Genomic DNA, 18,740 nt, shown 5'->3' with positions numbered 1-18,740 from the left:
ACTAGAATTTGCCAGGGACATTGTACTGAGGAGAGTCACACAGGACTAAAACAGTAGTTCTCAACAAAGTTCTCAGTAGTTCTCTGTTTTGGGATAAAAACAGAGAGTCTCAACTAAGAGCAATTCTGGCCCCCAGGGAACATTCAGCAATGTCTAGAGGCATTTTTGGCTGTCCCAACTAGGAGGTAAGAAGTAGGGGATGCTCCTGGCATCTATAGAGTCCAGAGGTGCTGCTAAGTGTCCTACAGTGCAAAGGGCAGACCCCCACCATGGCATAGAATTATGCTGGCCAAAAACAACTAACTGTGTTAAGATTGAGAAACCCTGGACTAAACTAAATGCCTCTCAGAGTCATCTTCAAAGTCAAAAATTCTTTCTTCTTAAGAGCTTTATTGAGGACTAATTGACAAATAAAAGTTGTATCCAGGGCTTCCCTGGTGGTGCAGTGGTTGAGAGTCCGCCTGCCGATGCAGGGGACACGGGTTCGTGCCCCAGTCCGGGAGGATCCCACATGCCGCGGAGCGGCTGGGCCCGTGAGCCATGGCCACTGAGCCTGCGCGTCCGGAGCCTACGCTCTGCAACGGAAGAGGCCACAACGGTGAGAAGCCTGCGTACTGCAAAAAAAAAAAAAAAAATGTTGTATCCATTTAACAAGTACAACTTAATGTTTGGTATATGTATACTTTGTGAAATGATCATCGCAATCAAGCTAGCACATCCATTACCTGGCATAGTTACTAAGTTCTTCTTTGTGTGTGTGTGGTGAGAACACTTAAAATCTACCCTCTTAGCAACTTTCAAATACACAATACAGTATTGTTAACTATAGTCACCATGCCGTTCATTAGATCTGCAGAACTTATTCACCTTGCATAACTGAAAGCTTGTATGCTTTGGCCAACAGCTCCCCCATTTCTTCCTCTTCCCAGCCCCTGGCAACCACCACTTTACTCTCTGCTCCTACGAATTTGCAAAGTCAAAAATTCTTGATCAAATCCTGGAAGGAAATATAACATGTTGGGAGTGTTTATTCCAGTTCGTCCTTCTTTCCATTTTGGCTAACACCCCAAGATCATTTCATAAATAGTTCTACCTCAGACTCTAGGACTTCTGAGCAATGAGCAGTTCTCTCCATCAGGTCCAAAGGCAGTGATTCATGTTCTTGTGGTTAGTAAACCAAACAGCGATTTATCTGCCCCATACACATCATGTAATCAGTGTGGGGATTCAACAGGACAGTGGTGATTTAAAACCCCTACTATGAAATGGGGAGAAGAGCTAACACAATCGTGTGTTATTAGCAAATGACAAATTCTTCTGTGCAGAATATTAAAGACTTTCTTCTCTGGCAATCAAGTAGGCTCCTTTTGTTCAAGAAAACTGAAGTTGTTTAATGGCGTATATGTGCAGCTAGTAAATAAGTAAGTCTTAGAGATCTAATACACAGTATAGTAATTATAGACAACTGTATTATAAACATTAAACTACCTAAGAGAATACATCTTCCTGGTTCCCACCACTAGAAGAAATTGTAACTGCGTAGTGCGACAGAGGGGTTAGCTGACACTACCTTGGCAATCCCATTGCAAAATAAATGTGTCAAATCAGTATGTCGTGCCCCTTAAACGTACACAATGCTAGATGTCAATTATATCTCAATTTTTTAGTGGTAGAAAGCAAAACTCGATTAAATTTGAGAGCTGAGAACTGTTTCTTTTTTTTTTTTTTTTTTTTTTTTTTTTTTGGTACGCGGGCCTCTCACTGTTGTGGCCTCTCCCGTTGTGGAGCACAGGCTCCGGACGCGCAGGCTCAGCGGCCATGGCTCACGGGCCCAGCCGCTCCGCGGCATGTGGGATCTTCCCGGCCCAGGGCACGAACCCGTGTCCCCTGCATCGGCAGGCGGACTCTCAACCACTGCGCCACCAGGGAAGCCCGAGAACTGTTTCTTTTTAACTTGCAAGGAAGTCACCCCTTCAGAGGACTGGCTCTCAGAATTAATATTTGATACGTATTTAAAAGCTAAACCCACAAAAGTGTGGTTATTTTGTTCAGTATTCTAATTGTTGGGGGGGGAATAGCAATTCCTTATTGTGGTTATGTGTAGGGGTCAGCATTGCGAAAAAATCAGCAATAGATTGTTTTCTTTTAAGGAGTCAGCAACATACAGTGTATTAATTATCTATTGCTATGTGGCTTGCGACGACATTTATTATCTCTCAGTTTTCTGTCCAAAAGTCTCTCACCAGGCTGAGGTCAAGATGTCAATTGCGGGGCTTCCCTGGTGGCGCAGTGGTTGGGAGTCTGCCTGCCGATGCAGGGGACACGGGTTCGTGCCCCGGTCCGGGAGGGTCCCACATGCCGCGGAGCAGCTGGGCCCGTGAGCCATGGCCGCTGAGCCTGCGCGTCCGGAGGCTGTGCTCCGCAACGGGAGAGGCCACAACAGTGAGAGGCCCGCGTACCGCAAAAAAAAAAAAAAAAACTGTCAATTGCGGCTGTGGTCTCATCTGACAGCTCTACTGGGGTATGCTCTGCTTCCAGGCTTACTCACAATGTTCTGGTAGGATTCAGTCCTCACAAGCTATTGGCTGGAAACCTCTCTTTGTTCCCTGACACATGGGTCTCTGCAAGCTGGCAGCTCCCATCATCAAAGTGTGAAAAGGAAGGCAAGTGAGACGAGTCAGAGAGAGCAAGACAAAAATTACAGTCTTTTGTAACCTAATCTCAGAAGCGACACCCCATTGCTTTCAAGGTATTCTATTTATTAGAACTGAGTCACTAGGTCTAGCCACACTCCAGGTGAGCAGGTTACACAAGGGAGTGCATACCAGGCGGTGGGGAGCATCGGAAACAATGTCAGAAGCTGCCTAACACACAGGTCCCAATATTTCATCTATTGTGGGTTTAATACTAAGCAAAACTTTTGAGTGATTTAAGAAAAGACAAGGTGCAACTCAAGGGTGGTTTTCTCAGGATGCAAGGTGTTTTTCTGACATTGCTATGTGATGTGCATGTTTAGCCATGAAGGGAAAAGGGAGAAGCTGATGATAGGTTGAACGTTTCACTTTCTCACTTCATTCTTCTGTGTTAGAGAAATTTCCTTACCCACTGTCCTGCGTGACTCCTGGCTTTGCCTCAGAGATGTCTTCCTTGTCCATCATTCTCCCAAAATACATCTTAAGTGGGCATAAGAGATGGAAACTTGAGGAGGGAGGGTGCACATTTCAAAGGTTATTTCCTGCTAGTATAGATTTAGAGCCAGAGGATGTCTTGGGGTTTGAACAATTATAGGCTTTTTGACCAAAAACACACTTGTAATTTCTTCAATAATAAAATTCTCTCAAAAAATTAGTATACTTTCAGTCTATTGATTTCTGGTCAGTTCCATGTGTAAGGAATAACTATAGCCAATGAGTTCATCTAAACACACTTAATATACTTAAACTTTCAAGATGACCCCCTCTCTCCTTCTGTCCCTCCCTCCCTCCCTCATCAAACTCTCCTTCAGCAGAGCTTTGACTCCTACATTCACAAAGTTCTGCAACCATCACCACTCTCTACTTCCAAACACATTTTCATCACCGCAAAATAAAACCCCATCCCCGTTAAGCCATTACTACAGATTCCCCCCCTCACCCCAGCCCCTGGCAACCACTAATCTACCTTCTGCCTCTGTGGATTTGCCTATTCTGGACATTTCACACAAAAGGAATCCTACAGTATGTGACCTTTTGTGTCTGGTTTCTTTCATTCCGCATGATGTTTTCTCCTTCAGCACACTGGCTGGCTCCACTCTGAGTCCACCTTTTGTTTCTATACGACTCTGCTGACAGCGGCGAGAAGTAGTCCACACACTCCAACATTTTCAGTTTTTGAAAAACCATTTCCTCTAGAACCACAGGCTCTGCACACATTGTAATTAACAGCCCTACCAAATGTCTCATCACAGTAGAACATGAGTGACTAGCTTTCCAGCGTATATACACGCATCCTCACCACCTCCTGCTAAGCCAGTGTTTCTCAATCATGGCACTGTTGACATTTGGGGCCAAATGATCCTTTGCATTGGGGGTCTGTCCTGTGTATTGTGGGATATTTAGCAGTGTCCTTGACCCACTGGATGCCGGTAACATCTCCCTCCAACTGAAGACAACCTAAAATGTTTGCAGACTTTGCCAAACACCCCGGGTGGAAGGGCGGAATTGCAGAATTGCTGCTCATTGAGAACCACTATACCAAGCCAACGTCATAAATTTGGGGTTCTGTCGAGGAAATACTTTTCTCCTGGTGCCAGATTCTGTATTAGTTAGATTATGGATTTGTCTTTTAAACCACAGAGACCCAGCACAACAGTGTAGCAAGGTAAAATTTAAAGTATGCAGTCTAGGCCTGGAATGAGAAAGGGGTCTGCATGATTACCTTGCTACGGCTTTCACCTTTGTATTCCACTATGGCTGTCCTCCTCACACCTGTGGTAAACAGGAAGGATAAAGGAAGAAGGAAATGAGCCCTGGGACCCTGAGGCCTCGCAGCCAGCCACCTTGGGACCCATCCCTGACCACCAAGGGTGACACCAGCTCCAGGACATCTGCTCAGCTAGCCAAGCCGAGATCGAGCCCCATCCACCAGTGGTCCATCACTAGCCCTGAAATGCTGCCTCGCCCACCAGTGGGCCAACACCAACTACAGGATCCTCAGGACCTACAGCTAGAGACCCCAGGACCTGGTTCTGCCCACTAGTGGATACCAGCACTGAACCCTCTCCACCCCAGCCCCGCTCACCAGCAGGCTGACACCAGGACCACAACTTGCCAGGCCATGCAGCCAGCCCTGCTGGGACCCAACCCAGCCCACCAGCAGCTGGCAGCCTCTGCACTAGGCAGGGCCTGGCAACCAGTTGGGCTAGGGGTCAGCCATGCCTACCAGCATCCCCACATTAGTCAGCCCACCAGATTCCATGGAATTCTATGGAAGATGGTGAGGAATGTTCTGGAACCTAGAAGGAGATAATAGAATGCATGGAAAGGGATTAAATCACCTCATTTACAAATGGAGACATAAGATCCAGAAATCTGATGCAATTTGAAGCAGGTCTCAGGTCTCACATTGAGCTTGTAGAAGGTTAGGGCTAAAGTTGAATTCCCCCGACTCCCTGCTGAGAACTCTCTTCATGGTTCCATTCATTTTCTAGAGCTGCAGTCAGTCTGAGGAATCAAACCATGAGGCTATGGCTTTGACATGTAGGAGCCAGGACACCACTAGATCCTTGAGAAGGATGATCTCAGCTGAGGATGGGCTGAGAGGACATGGAGAATCCTGAGAGGCTAGGTATGGCTATGGAACTATATTCTGGCCAATGAGACGTGAGTAGAGTGATATGTGAAATATCTCACTCATTCCTGTAAAGGAAAGGAACATGCCCTGCCCTTCCCCTTTCCTCTTTCCTGCAAACTGGAATGTGAGATGTGATGATGGGAGCTGGAGCAACCAGTTTGGGCCACAAGATACAAGCTCCATATTGAGGGAAGCAGAGCAACAAAATCGAGGGATTTTCTCTCCCTGGTGATTGCTGAGCTTCCATTCCAGCTTTGTGCCATCTATCTCTCTATTTTCACATGAAATAGAAAAAGACCTTCTACTTCTTTTTTATTACAACTATTTTTATTTGTGCTTAATTGGTCAAAACAACAAATACATTATAAATATTATAAATTTTGGTAAATAAATACAAAACACAAGAAGTAAAACTTTTATTATTTTTATTTTTTAAATTTTTATTGGAATATAGTTGATTTACAATGTTGTGTTAGTTTCAGGTGTACAGCAAAGTGACTCAGTAATACATATACATATATCCATTCTTTTTCAGAGTCTTTTACCGTATAAGTTATTACAGAATATTGAGTAGAGTTCCCAATGATCTTCTATTTCTTAAGCCAGTTATGACAGCCAAATATTTTCTAAATAACACACTTTAAAAAATATCATTCCTGGGCTTCTCTGGTGGTGCAGCGGTTAAGAAACCGCCTGCCAATGCAGGGAACGTGGGTTCAAGCCCTGGTCCAGAAAGATCCCACATGCTGCAGAGCAACTAAGCCCGTGAGCCACAAGTACTGAGCCCATGTGCCACAACTACTGAAGCCCACGCACCTAGAGCCCGTGCTCTGCAGCAAGAGAAGCCACCACAATAAGAAGCCCGCGAACTGCAACGAAGAGTAGCCCCCACTCACTGCAACTAGAGAAAGCAACGAAGACCCAACACAGCCAAAAATAAATAAATAAACAAATAATTTCTTTTTTAAAAAATATATCATTCCTTTCAGTTCCCACCTTGTGTGAGCAGAAGTCCAGGGCCCCATTTGTCCCTTTGCTCCAGAAGCATAGCCATGCACCACTAATCAGCTTTCTGCTCCCACCTTCCTCAGTTCATCACCTGAGTCACCTACTGACTCAATCCTTACATTTCCCTGCAAACCATCATAACCCTGTTTGGTGAGAACTACCATGAGACCTAATGATGGCTGTTTTCTGGAGTAAGCTCTGAGTGTCAGAGTGGTCTGGAAATAGCAGATCCATCTTGCTCTGGGAAGGCCCTGCTTAATTTTCTAGCTTTATCTCTCGTCCTTCTATGCTGCAGGAATTAGAAAAGAACATGGACACTAGAGTCAGAAATCCATTCAGACTCTGGTGCTGCCGAGTATTCATTGGAAAACCTTGGCTAACGTATTTAACCTCTTCATGCCTCGGTTTCCTCAAAATGTAAAATGGTCATAATGAGAGGTACCTAGACTTAATGTGGTAATGATTTTGCAATGGATACAAACGTTGAATCATTACGTTGTACACCTGAAATAATGCATGTCAATTTTATTTCCATTTTTAAAATGTTCATAATAACAGTTTTTACCTCATAGGGCTATGAGGATGAAATGGGATAATCCATTTAAAGGGCTTAAGACAGTTCCTAGCACACAGTGAGCACTCCGTAAAAAGACAGGACAGATTCTGACCTGAGTAATCAAAAGTTTTATAAAGGAGAAGACCAACGTGTAATGCATGCATAAAACTAGGAAGCCCTTACCCAGTGGGGAGAAGGCAGGTCATAAAAGGTTGCCCTAAAAGAGCTGACATTAAAGTTGTCGCCTGAAACATGAACATGAATCAGTTAGGTAATAAAAAGGAGAGTGGCTCAACATCACTAATCATTAGAGAAATGCAAATCAAAACCACAATGAGGTATGACCTCACACCAGTCAGAATGACCATTATCAAAAAGTCTACAAACAATAAGTGCTGGAGAGGGAGTGGAGAAAAAGGAACCGTTCTACAGTGCTGGTGGGAATGTAAATTGGTACAGCCACTGTGGAGAACAGTTTGGAGGTTCCTTAAAAAATGAAAAATAGAGTTACCATATGATCCTGCAATCCCACTCCTGGGCATATATCCAGAGAAAACCATAATTCAAAAAGATACACTCACCCAATATTCATTGCAGCACTATTTACAATAGCCAGGACATGGAAGCAACCTAAATGTCCATCTACAGATGAATGGATAAAGAAGATGTGGTACATTTATACAATGGAATATTACTCAGCCATAAAAAAGAATGAAATAATGCCCTTTGCAGCAACATGGATGTAACTAGAGATTATCATACTAAGTGAAGTAAGCCAGACAAAGACAAATGTTATATGATATCGCTTACATGTGGAATCTAAAACTAATATACAAATGAACTTATATACGAAAGAGAAATAGACCCACAGATACAGAAAACAAACTTACGGTTACCAAAGGGGAAGGGGGGCAGGGATAAATACGGAGTTTGGGATTAGCAAATACACACTACTATATATAAAATAGATAACCAACAAGGACCTACTGTACAGCACAAGGAACTATACTCGATATTTTGTAATAACCTATAAGGGAAAAGAATCTGAAAAGGAATATAGATAGATAGATGATAGATAGATAGATATAGATATATAGATACCTAGATATCTGAATCACTTTGCTGTAGACCTGAAACAAGCACAACATTGTAAATCAACTGTACTTCAATAAAAACAAGACAAAACCAAAAAAACCTGCCTAGCCTAAAGCCTTATAAATTGAGGAGAGAGTTCTCTGGGTTTGATTTTGTGGTCTTGGAGCTACTTATCTTTCTGAGTTCTGACACTACGACCTACAGCAACTGGAGGCTGAGGTGGTGAGATCCTATTACATTCCATCTGGAGGAAAGAGTCATTTGGGGACAGAAATCTGTAGGGCTGGCTTCTGCCTCTCCCTCTCCATTCACGTCCTGGAACACTCCCCCATCACTCTCCCTTTGGCTTCCTCACCAGTCCCAGGGCCTTTTATCCTCACTGATTCCATATCTAAGCCACTCTTTCTCATGATCACCTCCATCTCACACCTCTGTCTGGAAGATCCCCACTCAAGCAAGTCTCTTCCTCAAGGAAGTCTTCCCATATCCCTTAGTAGTCTCAGTTAGTCTAAGTTCTCAGAGGATCATACTTCCTTCCTTCAGCATACTTATTTTAACTCCTGATTATGTATTCATTAGTGTGTTTGTTTTGCTAATGACTGTCTCCACCCAATAAATGTAAAGTCCAAGACAGCATGGATCATATCTAATTTTTCTCCATTATATTCACTATGCCTGGGACACAGTTAATAAATGTAGCAGGGAGGAGAAAAGAAAGGAAGGAGGGAGGGAGGGAGGGAGGAGGAAGGAAGGGAGGAAAAAAGGGAGGGGGGAAAAGTAAGGAAGGGAGGGAAGGAGGGAAGGAGGGAGGAAGGAAGGAAGTCCTACCTAAAAATGGTCTCCCCAGTGTGGAAAAAACACTCTTTGTGTAACACCATTAAACATCCCCCTGGCAGAAACAGCTCTATATGTTGCCTGCAATCAGGAGTGCTTCATGACATCAGCATTTGGAAGATCTGATTTCACATGGAAAAAACCCAGAAGGACTCAGTATCTCATCAATAGATCCCCTTGAGGTTCAAGATGTCCTGTCAGTTGACAGGTAGCTGACAGCATTGGGACTCCAGTTCTGTCCCTCTGTGGAGAAATGGCCTTGTGCTGGCCTAAAAATATCATTCCTGTCTCTTTCCTCACCCATTTCTGAACACAAAAACATATTTGTGACTCTTCATTGCAAGAGGAACCACAATTGCCATTTCTGCTTATTCGTGGCACTAATACCTGATAATTCTTCTTTTTTATGTTCATCTCGTGCCTCATTCATAGCACAATAAGCATCATTAATTGCTATTAAGCCATTGCTTCCTACAGTGGTGTGAACCTGATCCCTCCCCAGAAGACTTAGCTCAGGTCATTGATAGTATCAGTTTATGGCCATCTCTTTCCCTTCTCCTTTCCTCCACCCTCACCATGAAAAAGAATACAGTGCACACACCATGCTGCTTCCAAAACACCAAACGGCTTACCTGAGCCAATCTCCCTGTGTATAGTGAAGAGGCAGGTGTACTGGGGCGTGGCAGGGGCTTTTCCAGGTCACACAGCAAGCTAGTGAGATCAAGTTAGAGTCTTCAGCTGCCGTCCAGGTCATGGATGTTGGCCATCTCAACGAGGAAGTGTTGTTGGAGAGAAACAGATGAATTCAAGAAGTATTCAACATTTAAGAAGTAAAACAGAGTGCTTTCTAAATCACGGACACTTTCCTAAGGGCTTTGGGTAGATTAAGTCCTCACAACACTCAAGTAAGGTGGGCGGTATTATCTCATTCACAGACAAGGACTCTGATCCACAAAGACATTACGTAATTCAGGTCACTGGGGTCAGGCATCCAACCCAGACGGTTCGATTCCAAAGCCTACATCTTTTACCATTATGCTACTGGGCTTTCTACTCAATTACCTGCTTGCTACAGAGTGAAGATTCCCCATGTATATGCATCTCTTCCACCCACACGCCCTTCCATACACATGCGCACACTCTACACATACGCACCCACCTCTACAGCAAACTGGTAGGAATGGGAGCGACTGAGACATGTAGACGGCCAGGGGGTGGACCAGGCCAGAGAATGTGGCCAGGCAAAATGGGTGTATTCAATCAAGATCAGAGAGAGAACTTTGGTTGCCAGACCTACTCTAAGTCACCCTGAGAGGATTGGGCTAACTCATTTATTCTGCTGAGCTCATGTGACCTTCTTAGGCTGGATTTGTCCTCTTATATTTCTTTGTCATTGATCTGACCCTTAGGCCATGAAGGAAGGAAAACAAGAGGACTCAGGAGTCTGAAACAGCTGCCCTTGGAGCTTAGCTGCACCACTGCTGTTTACTTGTCTAAACCTCCGTTTTCTCCGTGCAATCTCACAGTCCTCGTCAGGATTTGAGTTTCCATTGTTCAAATGTGCCTGAGAAATGACAGCTGCATAACTCTGCTCCCCGTTGAGCTGCAAGCTCAGTGACTTGCAAAACTTTGGTACATTTGGGGATGGAAGGAGCGGCTAGGGCACTTGGACGTCTTCCCTGACTGTGGCGACAAAATCCTGCCGGGCGAGATGCTTTCTCGTCTAGTCTTGTCAGACACCCATGGGTTGTTTGCCCCCCAAGGGAGCCCGGGATGATGATAATTGCTAAGTCTTTGGGCAACACCACCTCCTTTTAATCACAATGACATCTCACTGCTTCAGCTCCCCACACAGGCAAAGGGGGCCCCAGATGTCAGGACCTGAGGTCCACATGGAACCATGGGTTGGTGCCACAGATGAGAATAGAGGCATTGAGCAGAGAAAGGGCTCTATTGCTGCAAAGATGAATTCATGGACGTGTTCAAGCAGTGAGTGTGAGCTCTTCGGGTACATGGCCTTTCTCTGGCCATGTGTGAAGGCAGGACGTAGCCACCATGCCTGTGAACTCACAGAAAAATAGTGCTCAGGAAGCATATGCAAGTTCAGTGAAGCATCTCCCCTTACTTTTCTGCAAAGCAGTCTGAGAAACTGAGCAGCTTGGGGACTGGGTGTCCTCACCCCACATCTGCCTGAGAAATAAGTCTGTTTCAGGTCTGGGATTCTATTGTTGTGAATAATGTCAGCCCACACGTGGACATCAGTCTTGTATTGATGGAAACCCAATATGGAATAAGGCAGTGGTTTCCAAGCTTTGCTGTACCTCAGGGCCATCTGTGGCTTTTAAAAGTCCTGTGGCACCACATACTTTGTGGCCCTTTGTGTCTGACCCCTTTCACTTGAGCGTGATGCTTTGAAGGTCCATCCGTATTGTTGCATATATCAGAGCTTCATTCTTTCTGTCTGAATAATATCCCATTGTATGGATGTATGACATTTTGTTTATGCATTAATCCATTGATGGACATTTGGGTTGCTTCCACCCTTTGGCTATAGTGAATAAGAATAGGCAAATGGGGCTTCCCTGGTGGCGCAGTGGTTGAGAGTCCACCTGCCGATGCAGGGGATGCGAGTTCGTGCCCCGGTCCGGAAAGATCCTACATGCCGCGGAGTGGCTGGGCCCGTGAGCCATGGCCGCTGAGCCTGCGCGTCCGGAGCCTGTGCTCCGCAACGGGAGAGGCCGCAACAGTGAGAGGCCCGAGTACCGCAAAAAAAAAAAAAAAAGGATAGGTAAATGTATAGCGACAGAATTAATCCAGAGTTCTAGTTGCAAGGTCTGAGAGAAGGGGAGAGTGGCCTGCTTAATGGGTACGGGGTTTCCATTTGGGGTGATGAAAATGTTCTGGAATAGACAGAGGACATGGTTGCCCAGCATTGTGAATGTACACAATGCTACCGAACTGTACCCTTTATAATGATTACAATGGGAAATTTTATGTTATTTACGGCCTAGACCCCACTAAACTGCTTGGGCCCCAACTAAACCAGATCTCTGGGGTTGGGAGCCAGGCTTTAATATTTTTTAAAATTCCCTTGGTGCAGCCGAGTTAGAGAACCAGTGGTGTAAGGAAAGGAGGCAGAACCATGTGAATTAAACACCTACACTCCCCAGGGCTCGTTAAGTGCCATCTCCTCCAACACCTCCCCCCCACTACACTCTCACCACTTCTAGTCATTTCCTGTCACCTCATCTGGTGTATTTCCATGTTAAGTGCATGTCACCATCGAATTACCTTGTTTATTCATTTGTTCAGTTATTGTCTCTTACTACAAAACCAATAGTGTTCAACCTTGCAATGCATTCAAATCACCTGGGGCCCTTTTTTAAAAACATACCAACGTCGGGACCCCTGCTTGATCACTTAAGTCAGAATCTTCTGGAGGAGGACACAGGCATCTGAAGTTTGTTTTTGTTTTGTTTTGTTTTGTTTGTGGTACGCGGGCCTCTCACTGTTGCGGCCTCTCCCGTTGCAGAGCACAGGCTCCGGACGCGCAGGCTCAGCGGCCATGGTTCACGGGCCCAGCCGCTCCGCGGCAGGTGGGATCTTCCCGGACCGGGGCACGAACCTGTGTCCCCCACATCGGCAGGCGGACCCTCAACCACTGCGCCACCAGGGAAGCCCCATCTGAAGTTTTTAAGGGCTCTCCCAAGCAATTGCAGTATGCAGCCATGGTGGAGAAACACTACCCTGCCCATGAAGACTGTGACTACAGCCCCAGGAACAGCTGACCCAGAGCCTGGTCAGGTGATGCCAGGCCACTGTACAGAAAGTATTTCATTGTATCCTCAGAATAGTTCCCCAAGTAGACTTTAGCAGGTGAGGCAATGCTGGCTCAGAAAAGTTAAGTGGTCCGTCTGCAGCCAAGCCAGAATGAGAGTGTAGTCTAGGGACAACCCAGCCCCCTTTCTGTGCTAAACCAGGTCAGGGGTCTCCTCTGGGTTCCCACAGCCTCCTGTATCCTCATCTCAGCCTTGGTCACCCTGACCTCTGTCTATGAGCTGTCTGGGTACCCCCGCCAAGAGAACTCCATAAGGACTATTCGCCATCAGAAGATAAAATAATAAAATGTTATCAAATAATAAGATTAGACAACTACTGAATTCGTCAACTTAATTAGTTGATTAATTAGCTGACAGTTGCTCCAATCCACGGTGACCCATCTTTTTCTGCCTTACCATTCTGGTTCACACGCCACTAAGATTTCTTGAGCGCCCCTCCCACCCAAGCCCTGTGTTCCATGTTTTCATACTGCAGTCTTGATGAGGGAGGTGGTCTTATTCCCAGTTTATACCTATAGGGTTAGGCAGCATGAGTGTCGATTCTGACAAAGCCAGGCTCCCAATTCACAGGTCTTTACTGAATGTTTTCCGTGAGGCTTGCTAGGTGCTGAGTAAACAACAAGCATGGCTTATGTTCTCACCAGCCGGCAGTCCTTTCAGGAAGACAGACAACAAGCCAGAATTATTAGAGCAGTGTGACTGACCAGTAGAAATGCAGGGAGCCCTGGAAATTGGGATCTGACCTAGTCCAGGGAGTGTTCAGAGATGGCTTCCTGCAGAAGCTTCATTTCACCTGAGATCCAACTGACCTTTTAACAACCAAGAGTTATCAAATCACTCCCCAGTTCAAAATTCCTCAGTGGCTTCCCATTGCCTATTGAATAGGGGACCAATTCATTTTGCTTTGCCTGGGATTTCTCCAGGCTTTTTAGCACTTAAATCCCTGCATCTCAAGAAACCCATCAGTCTTGGACAAACCAAAATGGTTGTTCTCCCAACCAAACCCAGACTCCTTAGAGTAGCTTCAAGTCCCTTCACGATCTTATCCCCTCCTAGACTCACTTCTCACTACATGAACTCAACACTTAGCTACACTCACCCCTCACCACCTGGACTCACCTCTCACCACCAACACTTACACTTTATTCTCTAGCCACACGGAAGCAGGCGTGGTACCCTGAAACCACTGAGATCTTTCCTTCTCCTCTGCTACTGCCCATGCTGAGATCTCTCTTCATGGGCTGCCTCCCCCAAATGCCCACCTGGAAAGCACCTACTTATTCCTCAGGTCTCCGATGAAATACCAGCTCCTCTGGGAAGTCAACCTGCAACTCTATATAACCTTATGCATGCATCCCTCCAAAGAGTCTTTACACTAGTCTTTCTCTGGCTAATTGTGAGATAACTCTAATTAATATAATTAATCAGTTTTAGATTAATTAACTAACAGTTACCCCAGCCCGTAGTGACACATTCTTCTCTCACACACTGATAGTGTATAAACATGTGTCTCATTGGAGGAGCCAGGGCCTTCTGATGTTTTTGTCATTGATAGACTGAGGAAAAATTGATAAGGAATCATCGCTGCCACCCCCGCTTTCAGGAGACTACTGGACATGCCACAGCCTTCATCCACCCCGCCCTTCCTCCTTGGGACCTCCTATGACTCTGAGCGCAATGTTCAAACACGGTGCCTACACAAGGGACTGGTTTTTCTGGACCCACCTGCTTTTCTGTAGAAAAGTTACCTCAGGAAATGCCCTTTTCAACCCTGGGCCCATGGGGCTGGACACACAATGGAATACTACTCAGCCATAAAAAAGAATGAAATAATACCATTTGCAGCAACATGGATGGGACTAGAGATTATCATACTAAGTGAAGTAAGTCAGAAAGACAAATGCCATATGATATCACTTATATGTGGAATCTAAAATATAACACAATGAACTTATCTATGAAACAGAAACAGATTCACAGACATAGAAAACAGACTTGTGGTTCCCAAGGGGGAGGGGCGTGGGGGAGGCAGGGACTGGGAGTGTGGGGTTAGCAGATGCAAACTATTATATACGGAATGGATAAACAACAAAGTCCTGCTGTATAGCACAGGGAACTATATTCAATATCTGTGATAAACCAAAATGGAAAAGAATATTTTTAAAAGAATGTATATATATATATACGCACATACATATATAAAACTGAATCACTTTGCTGTACAGCAGAAATTAACACAACACTGTAAATCAACTATACTTCAATAAAAAGTAATACTTAATTTTAAAAACAGATTGCAAGAAGGAAGAAGAAGCTTAGCTTAGCTAAAATGTTTGGCATGGGATGAGGATTGGATGTTGGGTCCAGTTTGATTGAGTCTTTCTCTGGTTTTTGTTTCTCTTCCAGTGAACAATGTGTGCTTTTTACACCATCACAGAACAACATGACGACATGTTTCCCAATCTCTGTGGATGAGTCTGTGCCCTCCCCAGTGTGTTGTTCTATCCTCTCCTGGAATGGTCAGACCTTACCTGGGTCATTTTGAGGGAATATGAAAAGGGATGCTTCTCACACACAGCTCAACAGCCCCCAAGCCCTACCAATGCCCAGAAAACTTATGGTTGAGACATCGTCTTTAATTAACACTTGTGACAGTACTAGGGATAATGAGGCATTTTGCAAGATCTGTGCGTGCTGTTGGTGACAGAGAAGATGCAGGAGGAAGAAGAAAAAGAGATGACATGAGATTGTAATCTTCACAAAGAGAGAGACTACATCAGTTTTATTTACCAATGTCAACCCAGCATCAGAGTACTCAATAAATATTTGTTTAATAAAATGAATGAAGGAAGAGGAGAACTAGCAAGGAGAAGAAGGAGAGATGGAAAAGAAGCAAACATAACATTCTCCTATATGCCAAGAACTAACATTGTTGGGTGCTTTACATACAAAATACCTCTCTGAATCTCCCCAGCAGCCTAGGAGGTAGGTCTTCATTTGCCACCTGAGGAAACTGAGGCTTATGGGAGTATCTTGTGCTGTTGAGGATGCAGGGAAATGGGCACTCTCTCATATATTGTTTAAGATTGTTCATCAAATTGCTAAAGCCTTTTGGGAAGGCAAGCTTGAATTCAGAATTTATCAAAAATCTTGATGCTGGGGCTTCCCTGGTGGAGCAGCGGTTGAGAGTCCGCCTGCCGATGCAGGGGACACGGGTTCGTGCCCCGGTCCAGGAGGATCCCACATGCCGCGGAGCGGCTGGGCCCGTGAGCCATGGCCGCTGAGCCTGCGCGTCCACAGCCTGTGCTCCTCAACGGGAGAGGCCACAGCAGTGAGAGGCACGCGTACCGCAAAAAAAAAAATTTGATGCCTATGCCCTTTGATTCCACCTCTAAGAGCCTCTCCTCCAGAAAAGGCTCAATCTTGTGCCTAAAGAGGAATGTGCAAGGTTGCTAATGGCATCATTACTTGTCGTGGTGAAAAACTGGAAACACGCGAACTGTCCATCATCAGGAGGGTAACTAAATAAATTACTGTACAACCATTCTATAGAATATCATGCAGTTTATGAAACCAATGGTGTTGCACATGGACTGGAATGGCTAAAATGAAAAAAAAGAAAAGAAAATACCAAGTGTTCGTAAGCACCCCCTTAGGCTTAGGACTTAGTTGTAGTTTAAACTCTAAGCCATGACACAAGACAAAACAATAATGGTTTAGTCATTAAACAAAGTCAAGGAACTTTAGTTATTCCTCATGGGCTATAGATAATATTCTGAGCCATATCCTGAGAGCTGTTTTGCAGATACTGAAGCCCCCACCAGGTGGAGGAAGATGACTACATGATGACCAAATTGTAGCCATGACATAAGCTGCTCTATTTCACACAATTCCAAAAACTGGCCTCAAAGGAATGGGAAGAAACCCTGGAACTGAAGATTGAACTGTACTTAAAGCAACCAAGATGACACTGATCAAACCACCGCGTTCCTGATTTCAAGATGACTGTCAGAGCTGACTGTGCTGCTCTGCCCCGTCCCTCTGCCAAAACACCCCTGAAACTCCCCTTTTAAAAGTTCTTGCCCCCTAAGCGGCAATTGTGAGTTTGTTCTTGGACATCAGTCCACCTTCTCCCCTGGTTGCCAGCCTCTGAAATAAAGCAAGCTTTCCGTTCCTACCAGCACTCGTCTCTCGAGTATTGGCCTTTGAGTGGTGAGCGGCAGGACCTGAGTTTGGTAACATGCTGTCATGGATTTGGAGCCCTCGTGCACTGCTGGTGGGAGGATAAAAATGGTACACCACTTTGGAAAATGGTTTGGCAATAGCTACTAAAACTATACATATGCATTCCCTATAATCCAGCACTCCCACTTATAAGTGTATACCCAACAGAAATGTGTACATATATTCATTAAATGGGATGCACTGGATGTGCATAGTTCCATAGCTCATAATCTCAAAAAAACACTAGAAACTACCCAAAGGTCCATCAATAATAGATTGGATACATGAGCTGTGGTATATTCACACAATGGAATACTAGAAAGCATATGTCCTCAATGGAAGCAATATTTTACCTCCATGAGGGCAAAAATTAACTTGAGGGGAATAAAAACTATACGGATATATATACAATATAGATATAAATAGAGATAGATGGTTAAATAAATAGAGTAAAAAAAAATAATAATAAAAAATAAATAGAGTATATCTGTGATATTAAATTTCATAGAGGGGCAATTAGGAAAATTGTGTAAAACGGCTTCTTGGTGGGGGGTACTAATGAAAAAAGGATTGAAAAATAAAGTGATAAGGTTGAAGATCTACAGACATATGCAAGAAAAGCTGACTCTCCCATAAAAGAAGAATGAAATATTGCCATCTGCAGCTACATGTATGAACCTAGAGATTTTCATACTGAGTGAAGTAAGTCAAAGAAAGACAAATACTATATGATGTCACTTATATGTGGAATCTAAAAAGTAATGCAAGTGAATTTATTTACAAAACACAAACAGACTCACAGACACAGAAAGCAAACATATGGTTACTAAGAGGAAAGGGAGGAGGGTTAAATTAGGAGTATGGGATTAACAGATACACACCACTATATATAAAATAGATAAACAACAAGGACTTACTGTAGAGCATAGGGAACTATATTCAATATCTTGTAATAACCTATAGTGGAAAAGAATGTGAAATATATATATATATAACTGAGTCACTTTGCTGTACACCTAAAACTAACACAATATTGTAAATCAACTATACTTCAATTTTTATTTTTCTTAAGATTTTTTTGATGTAGACCACTTTTAAAGTCTCTATTGAATTTGTTACAATGTCGCTTCCGCCTTATATTTTGCTTTTTTGGCTGCCAGGCGTGTGGGATCCTAGCCCCACCACCAGGGATCAAACCCACATCCCCTGCATTGGAAGGCGAAGTCTTAACCACTGGACCACCAGGGAAGTCCTAATACTTCAATTTTTGAAAAGCTGAATCTCACAAACATAATGTTGACTGAATGAAGCCAGACACAAAGGAGAGTATACAGTGTGATTCCACTCATATGAAGTTCCCAAAACAGGTAAAGTTCATCTATAATGTTCTATACCAAAAGAATGTCTGGGGAAGGCAGAGGCAGAGTGATGATAATAAAAGAAGCTGGAGACCAGGGAGCTGGTCACATTGTTTTCCTTGATCAGGGCCCAATTGCATTGGTGTGTTCAGTGAGTGAAAATTCATTGACCTACGCACATGATTTGTGCTCTTTTCTGCATGTAGCTTCTTCTGCGATTCAAAGTTTTTGAAGAGAAAACCAAAAATGAGTTTGTTCCATATGAACCGACATGGAAAGATGACTCAGACATAAAATTAAGTGAACGAAGCAGGTTATAGAACAATTTGGTTGAATGAGCCAACATATGTAACAGCTATGACTGTGTACGTCAATGCAGAAGTGGAGATTTGGAGAAAAACTGCCCAGGCTTGTGCCTGAATAACCTCAAAACAAAACAACTGGGGGGGGGGCTTCCCTGGTGGCACAGTGGTTGAGAGTCTGCCTGCCGATGCT

Source organism: Phocoena sinus, chromosome 3, assembly GCF_008692025.1.
Source record: "Phocoena sinus isolate mPhoSin1 chromosome 3, mPhoSin1.pri, whole genome shotgun sequence".
In the NCBI taxonomy this organism is placed as follows: domain Eukaryota; kingdom Metazoa; phylum Chordata; class Mammalia; order Artiodactyla; family Phocoenidae; genus Phocoena; species Phocoena sinus.
Note: the sequence above shows the minus strand (reverse complement) of the source record.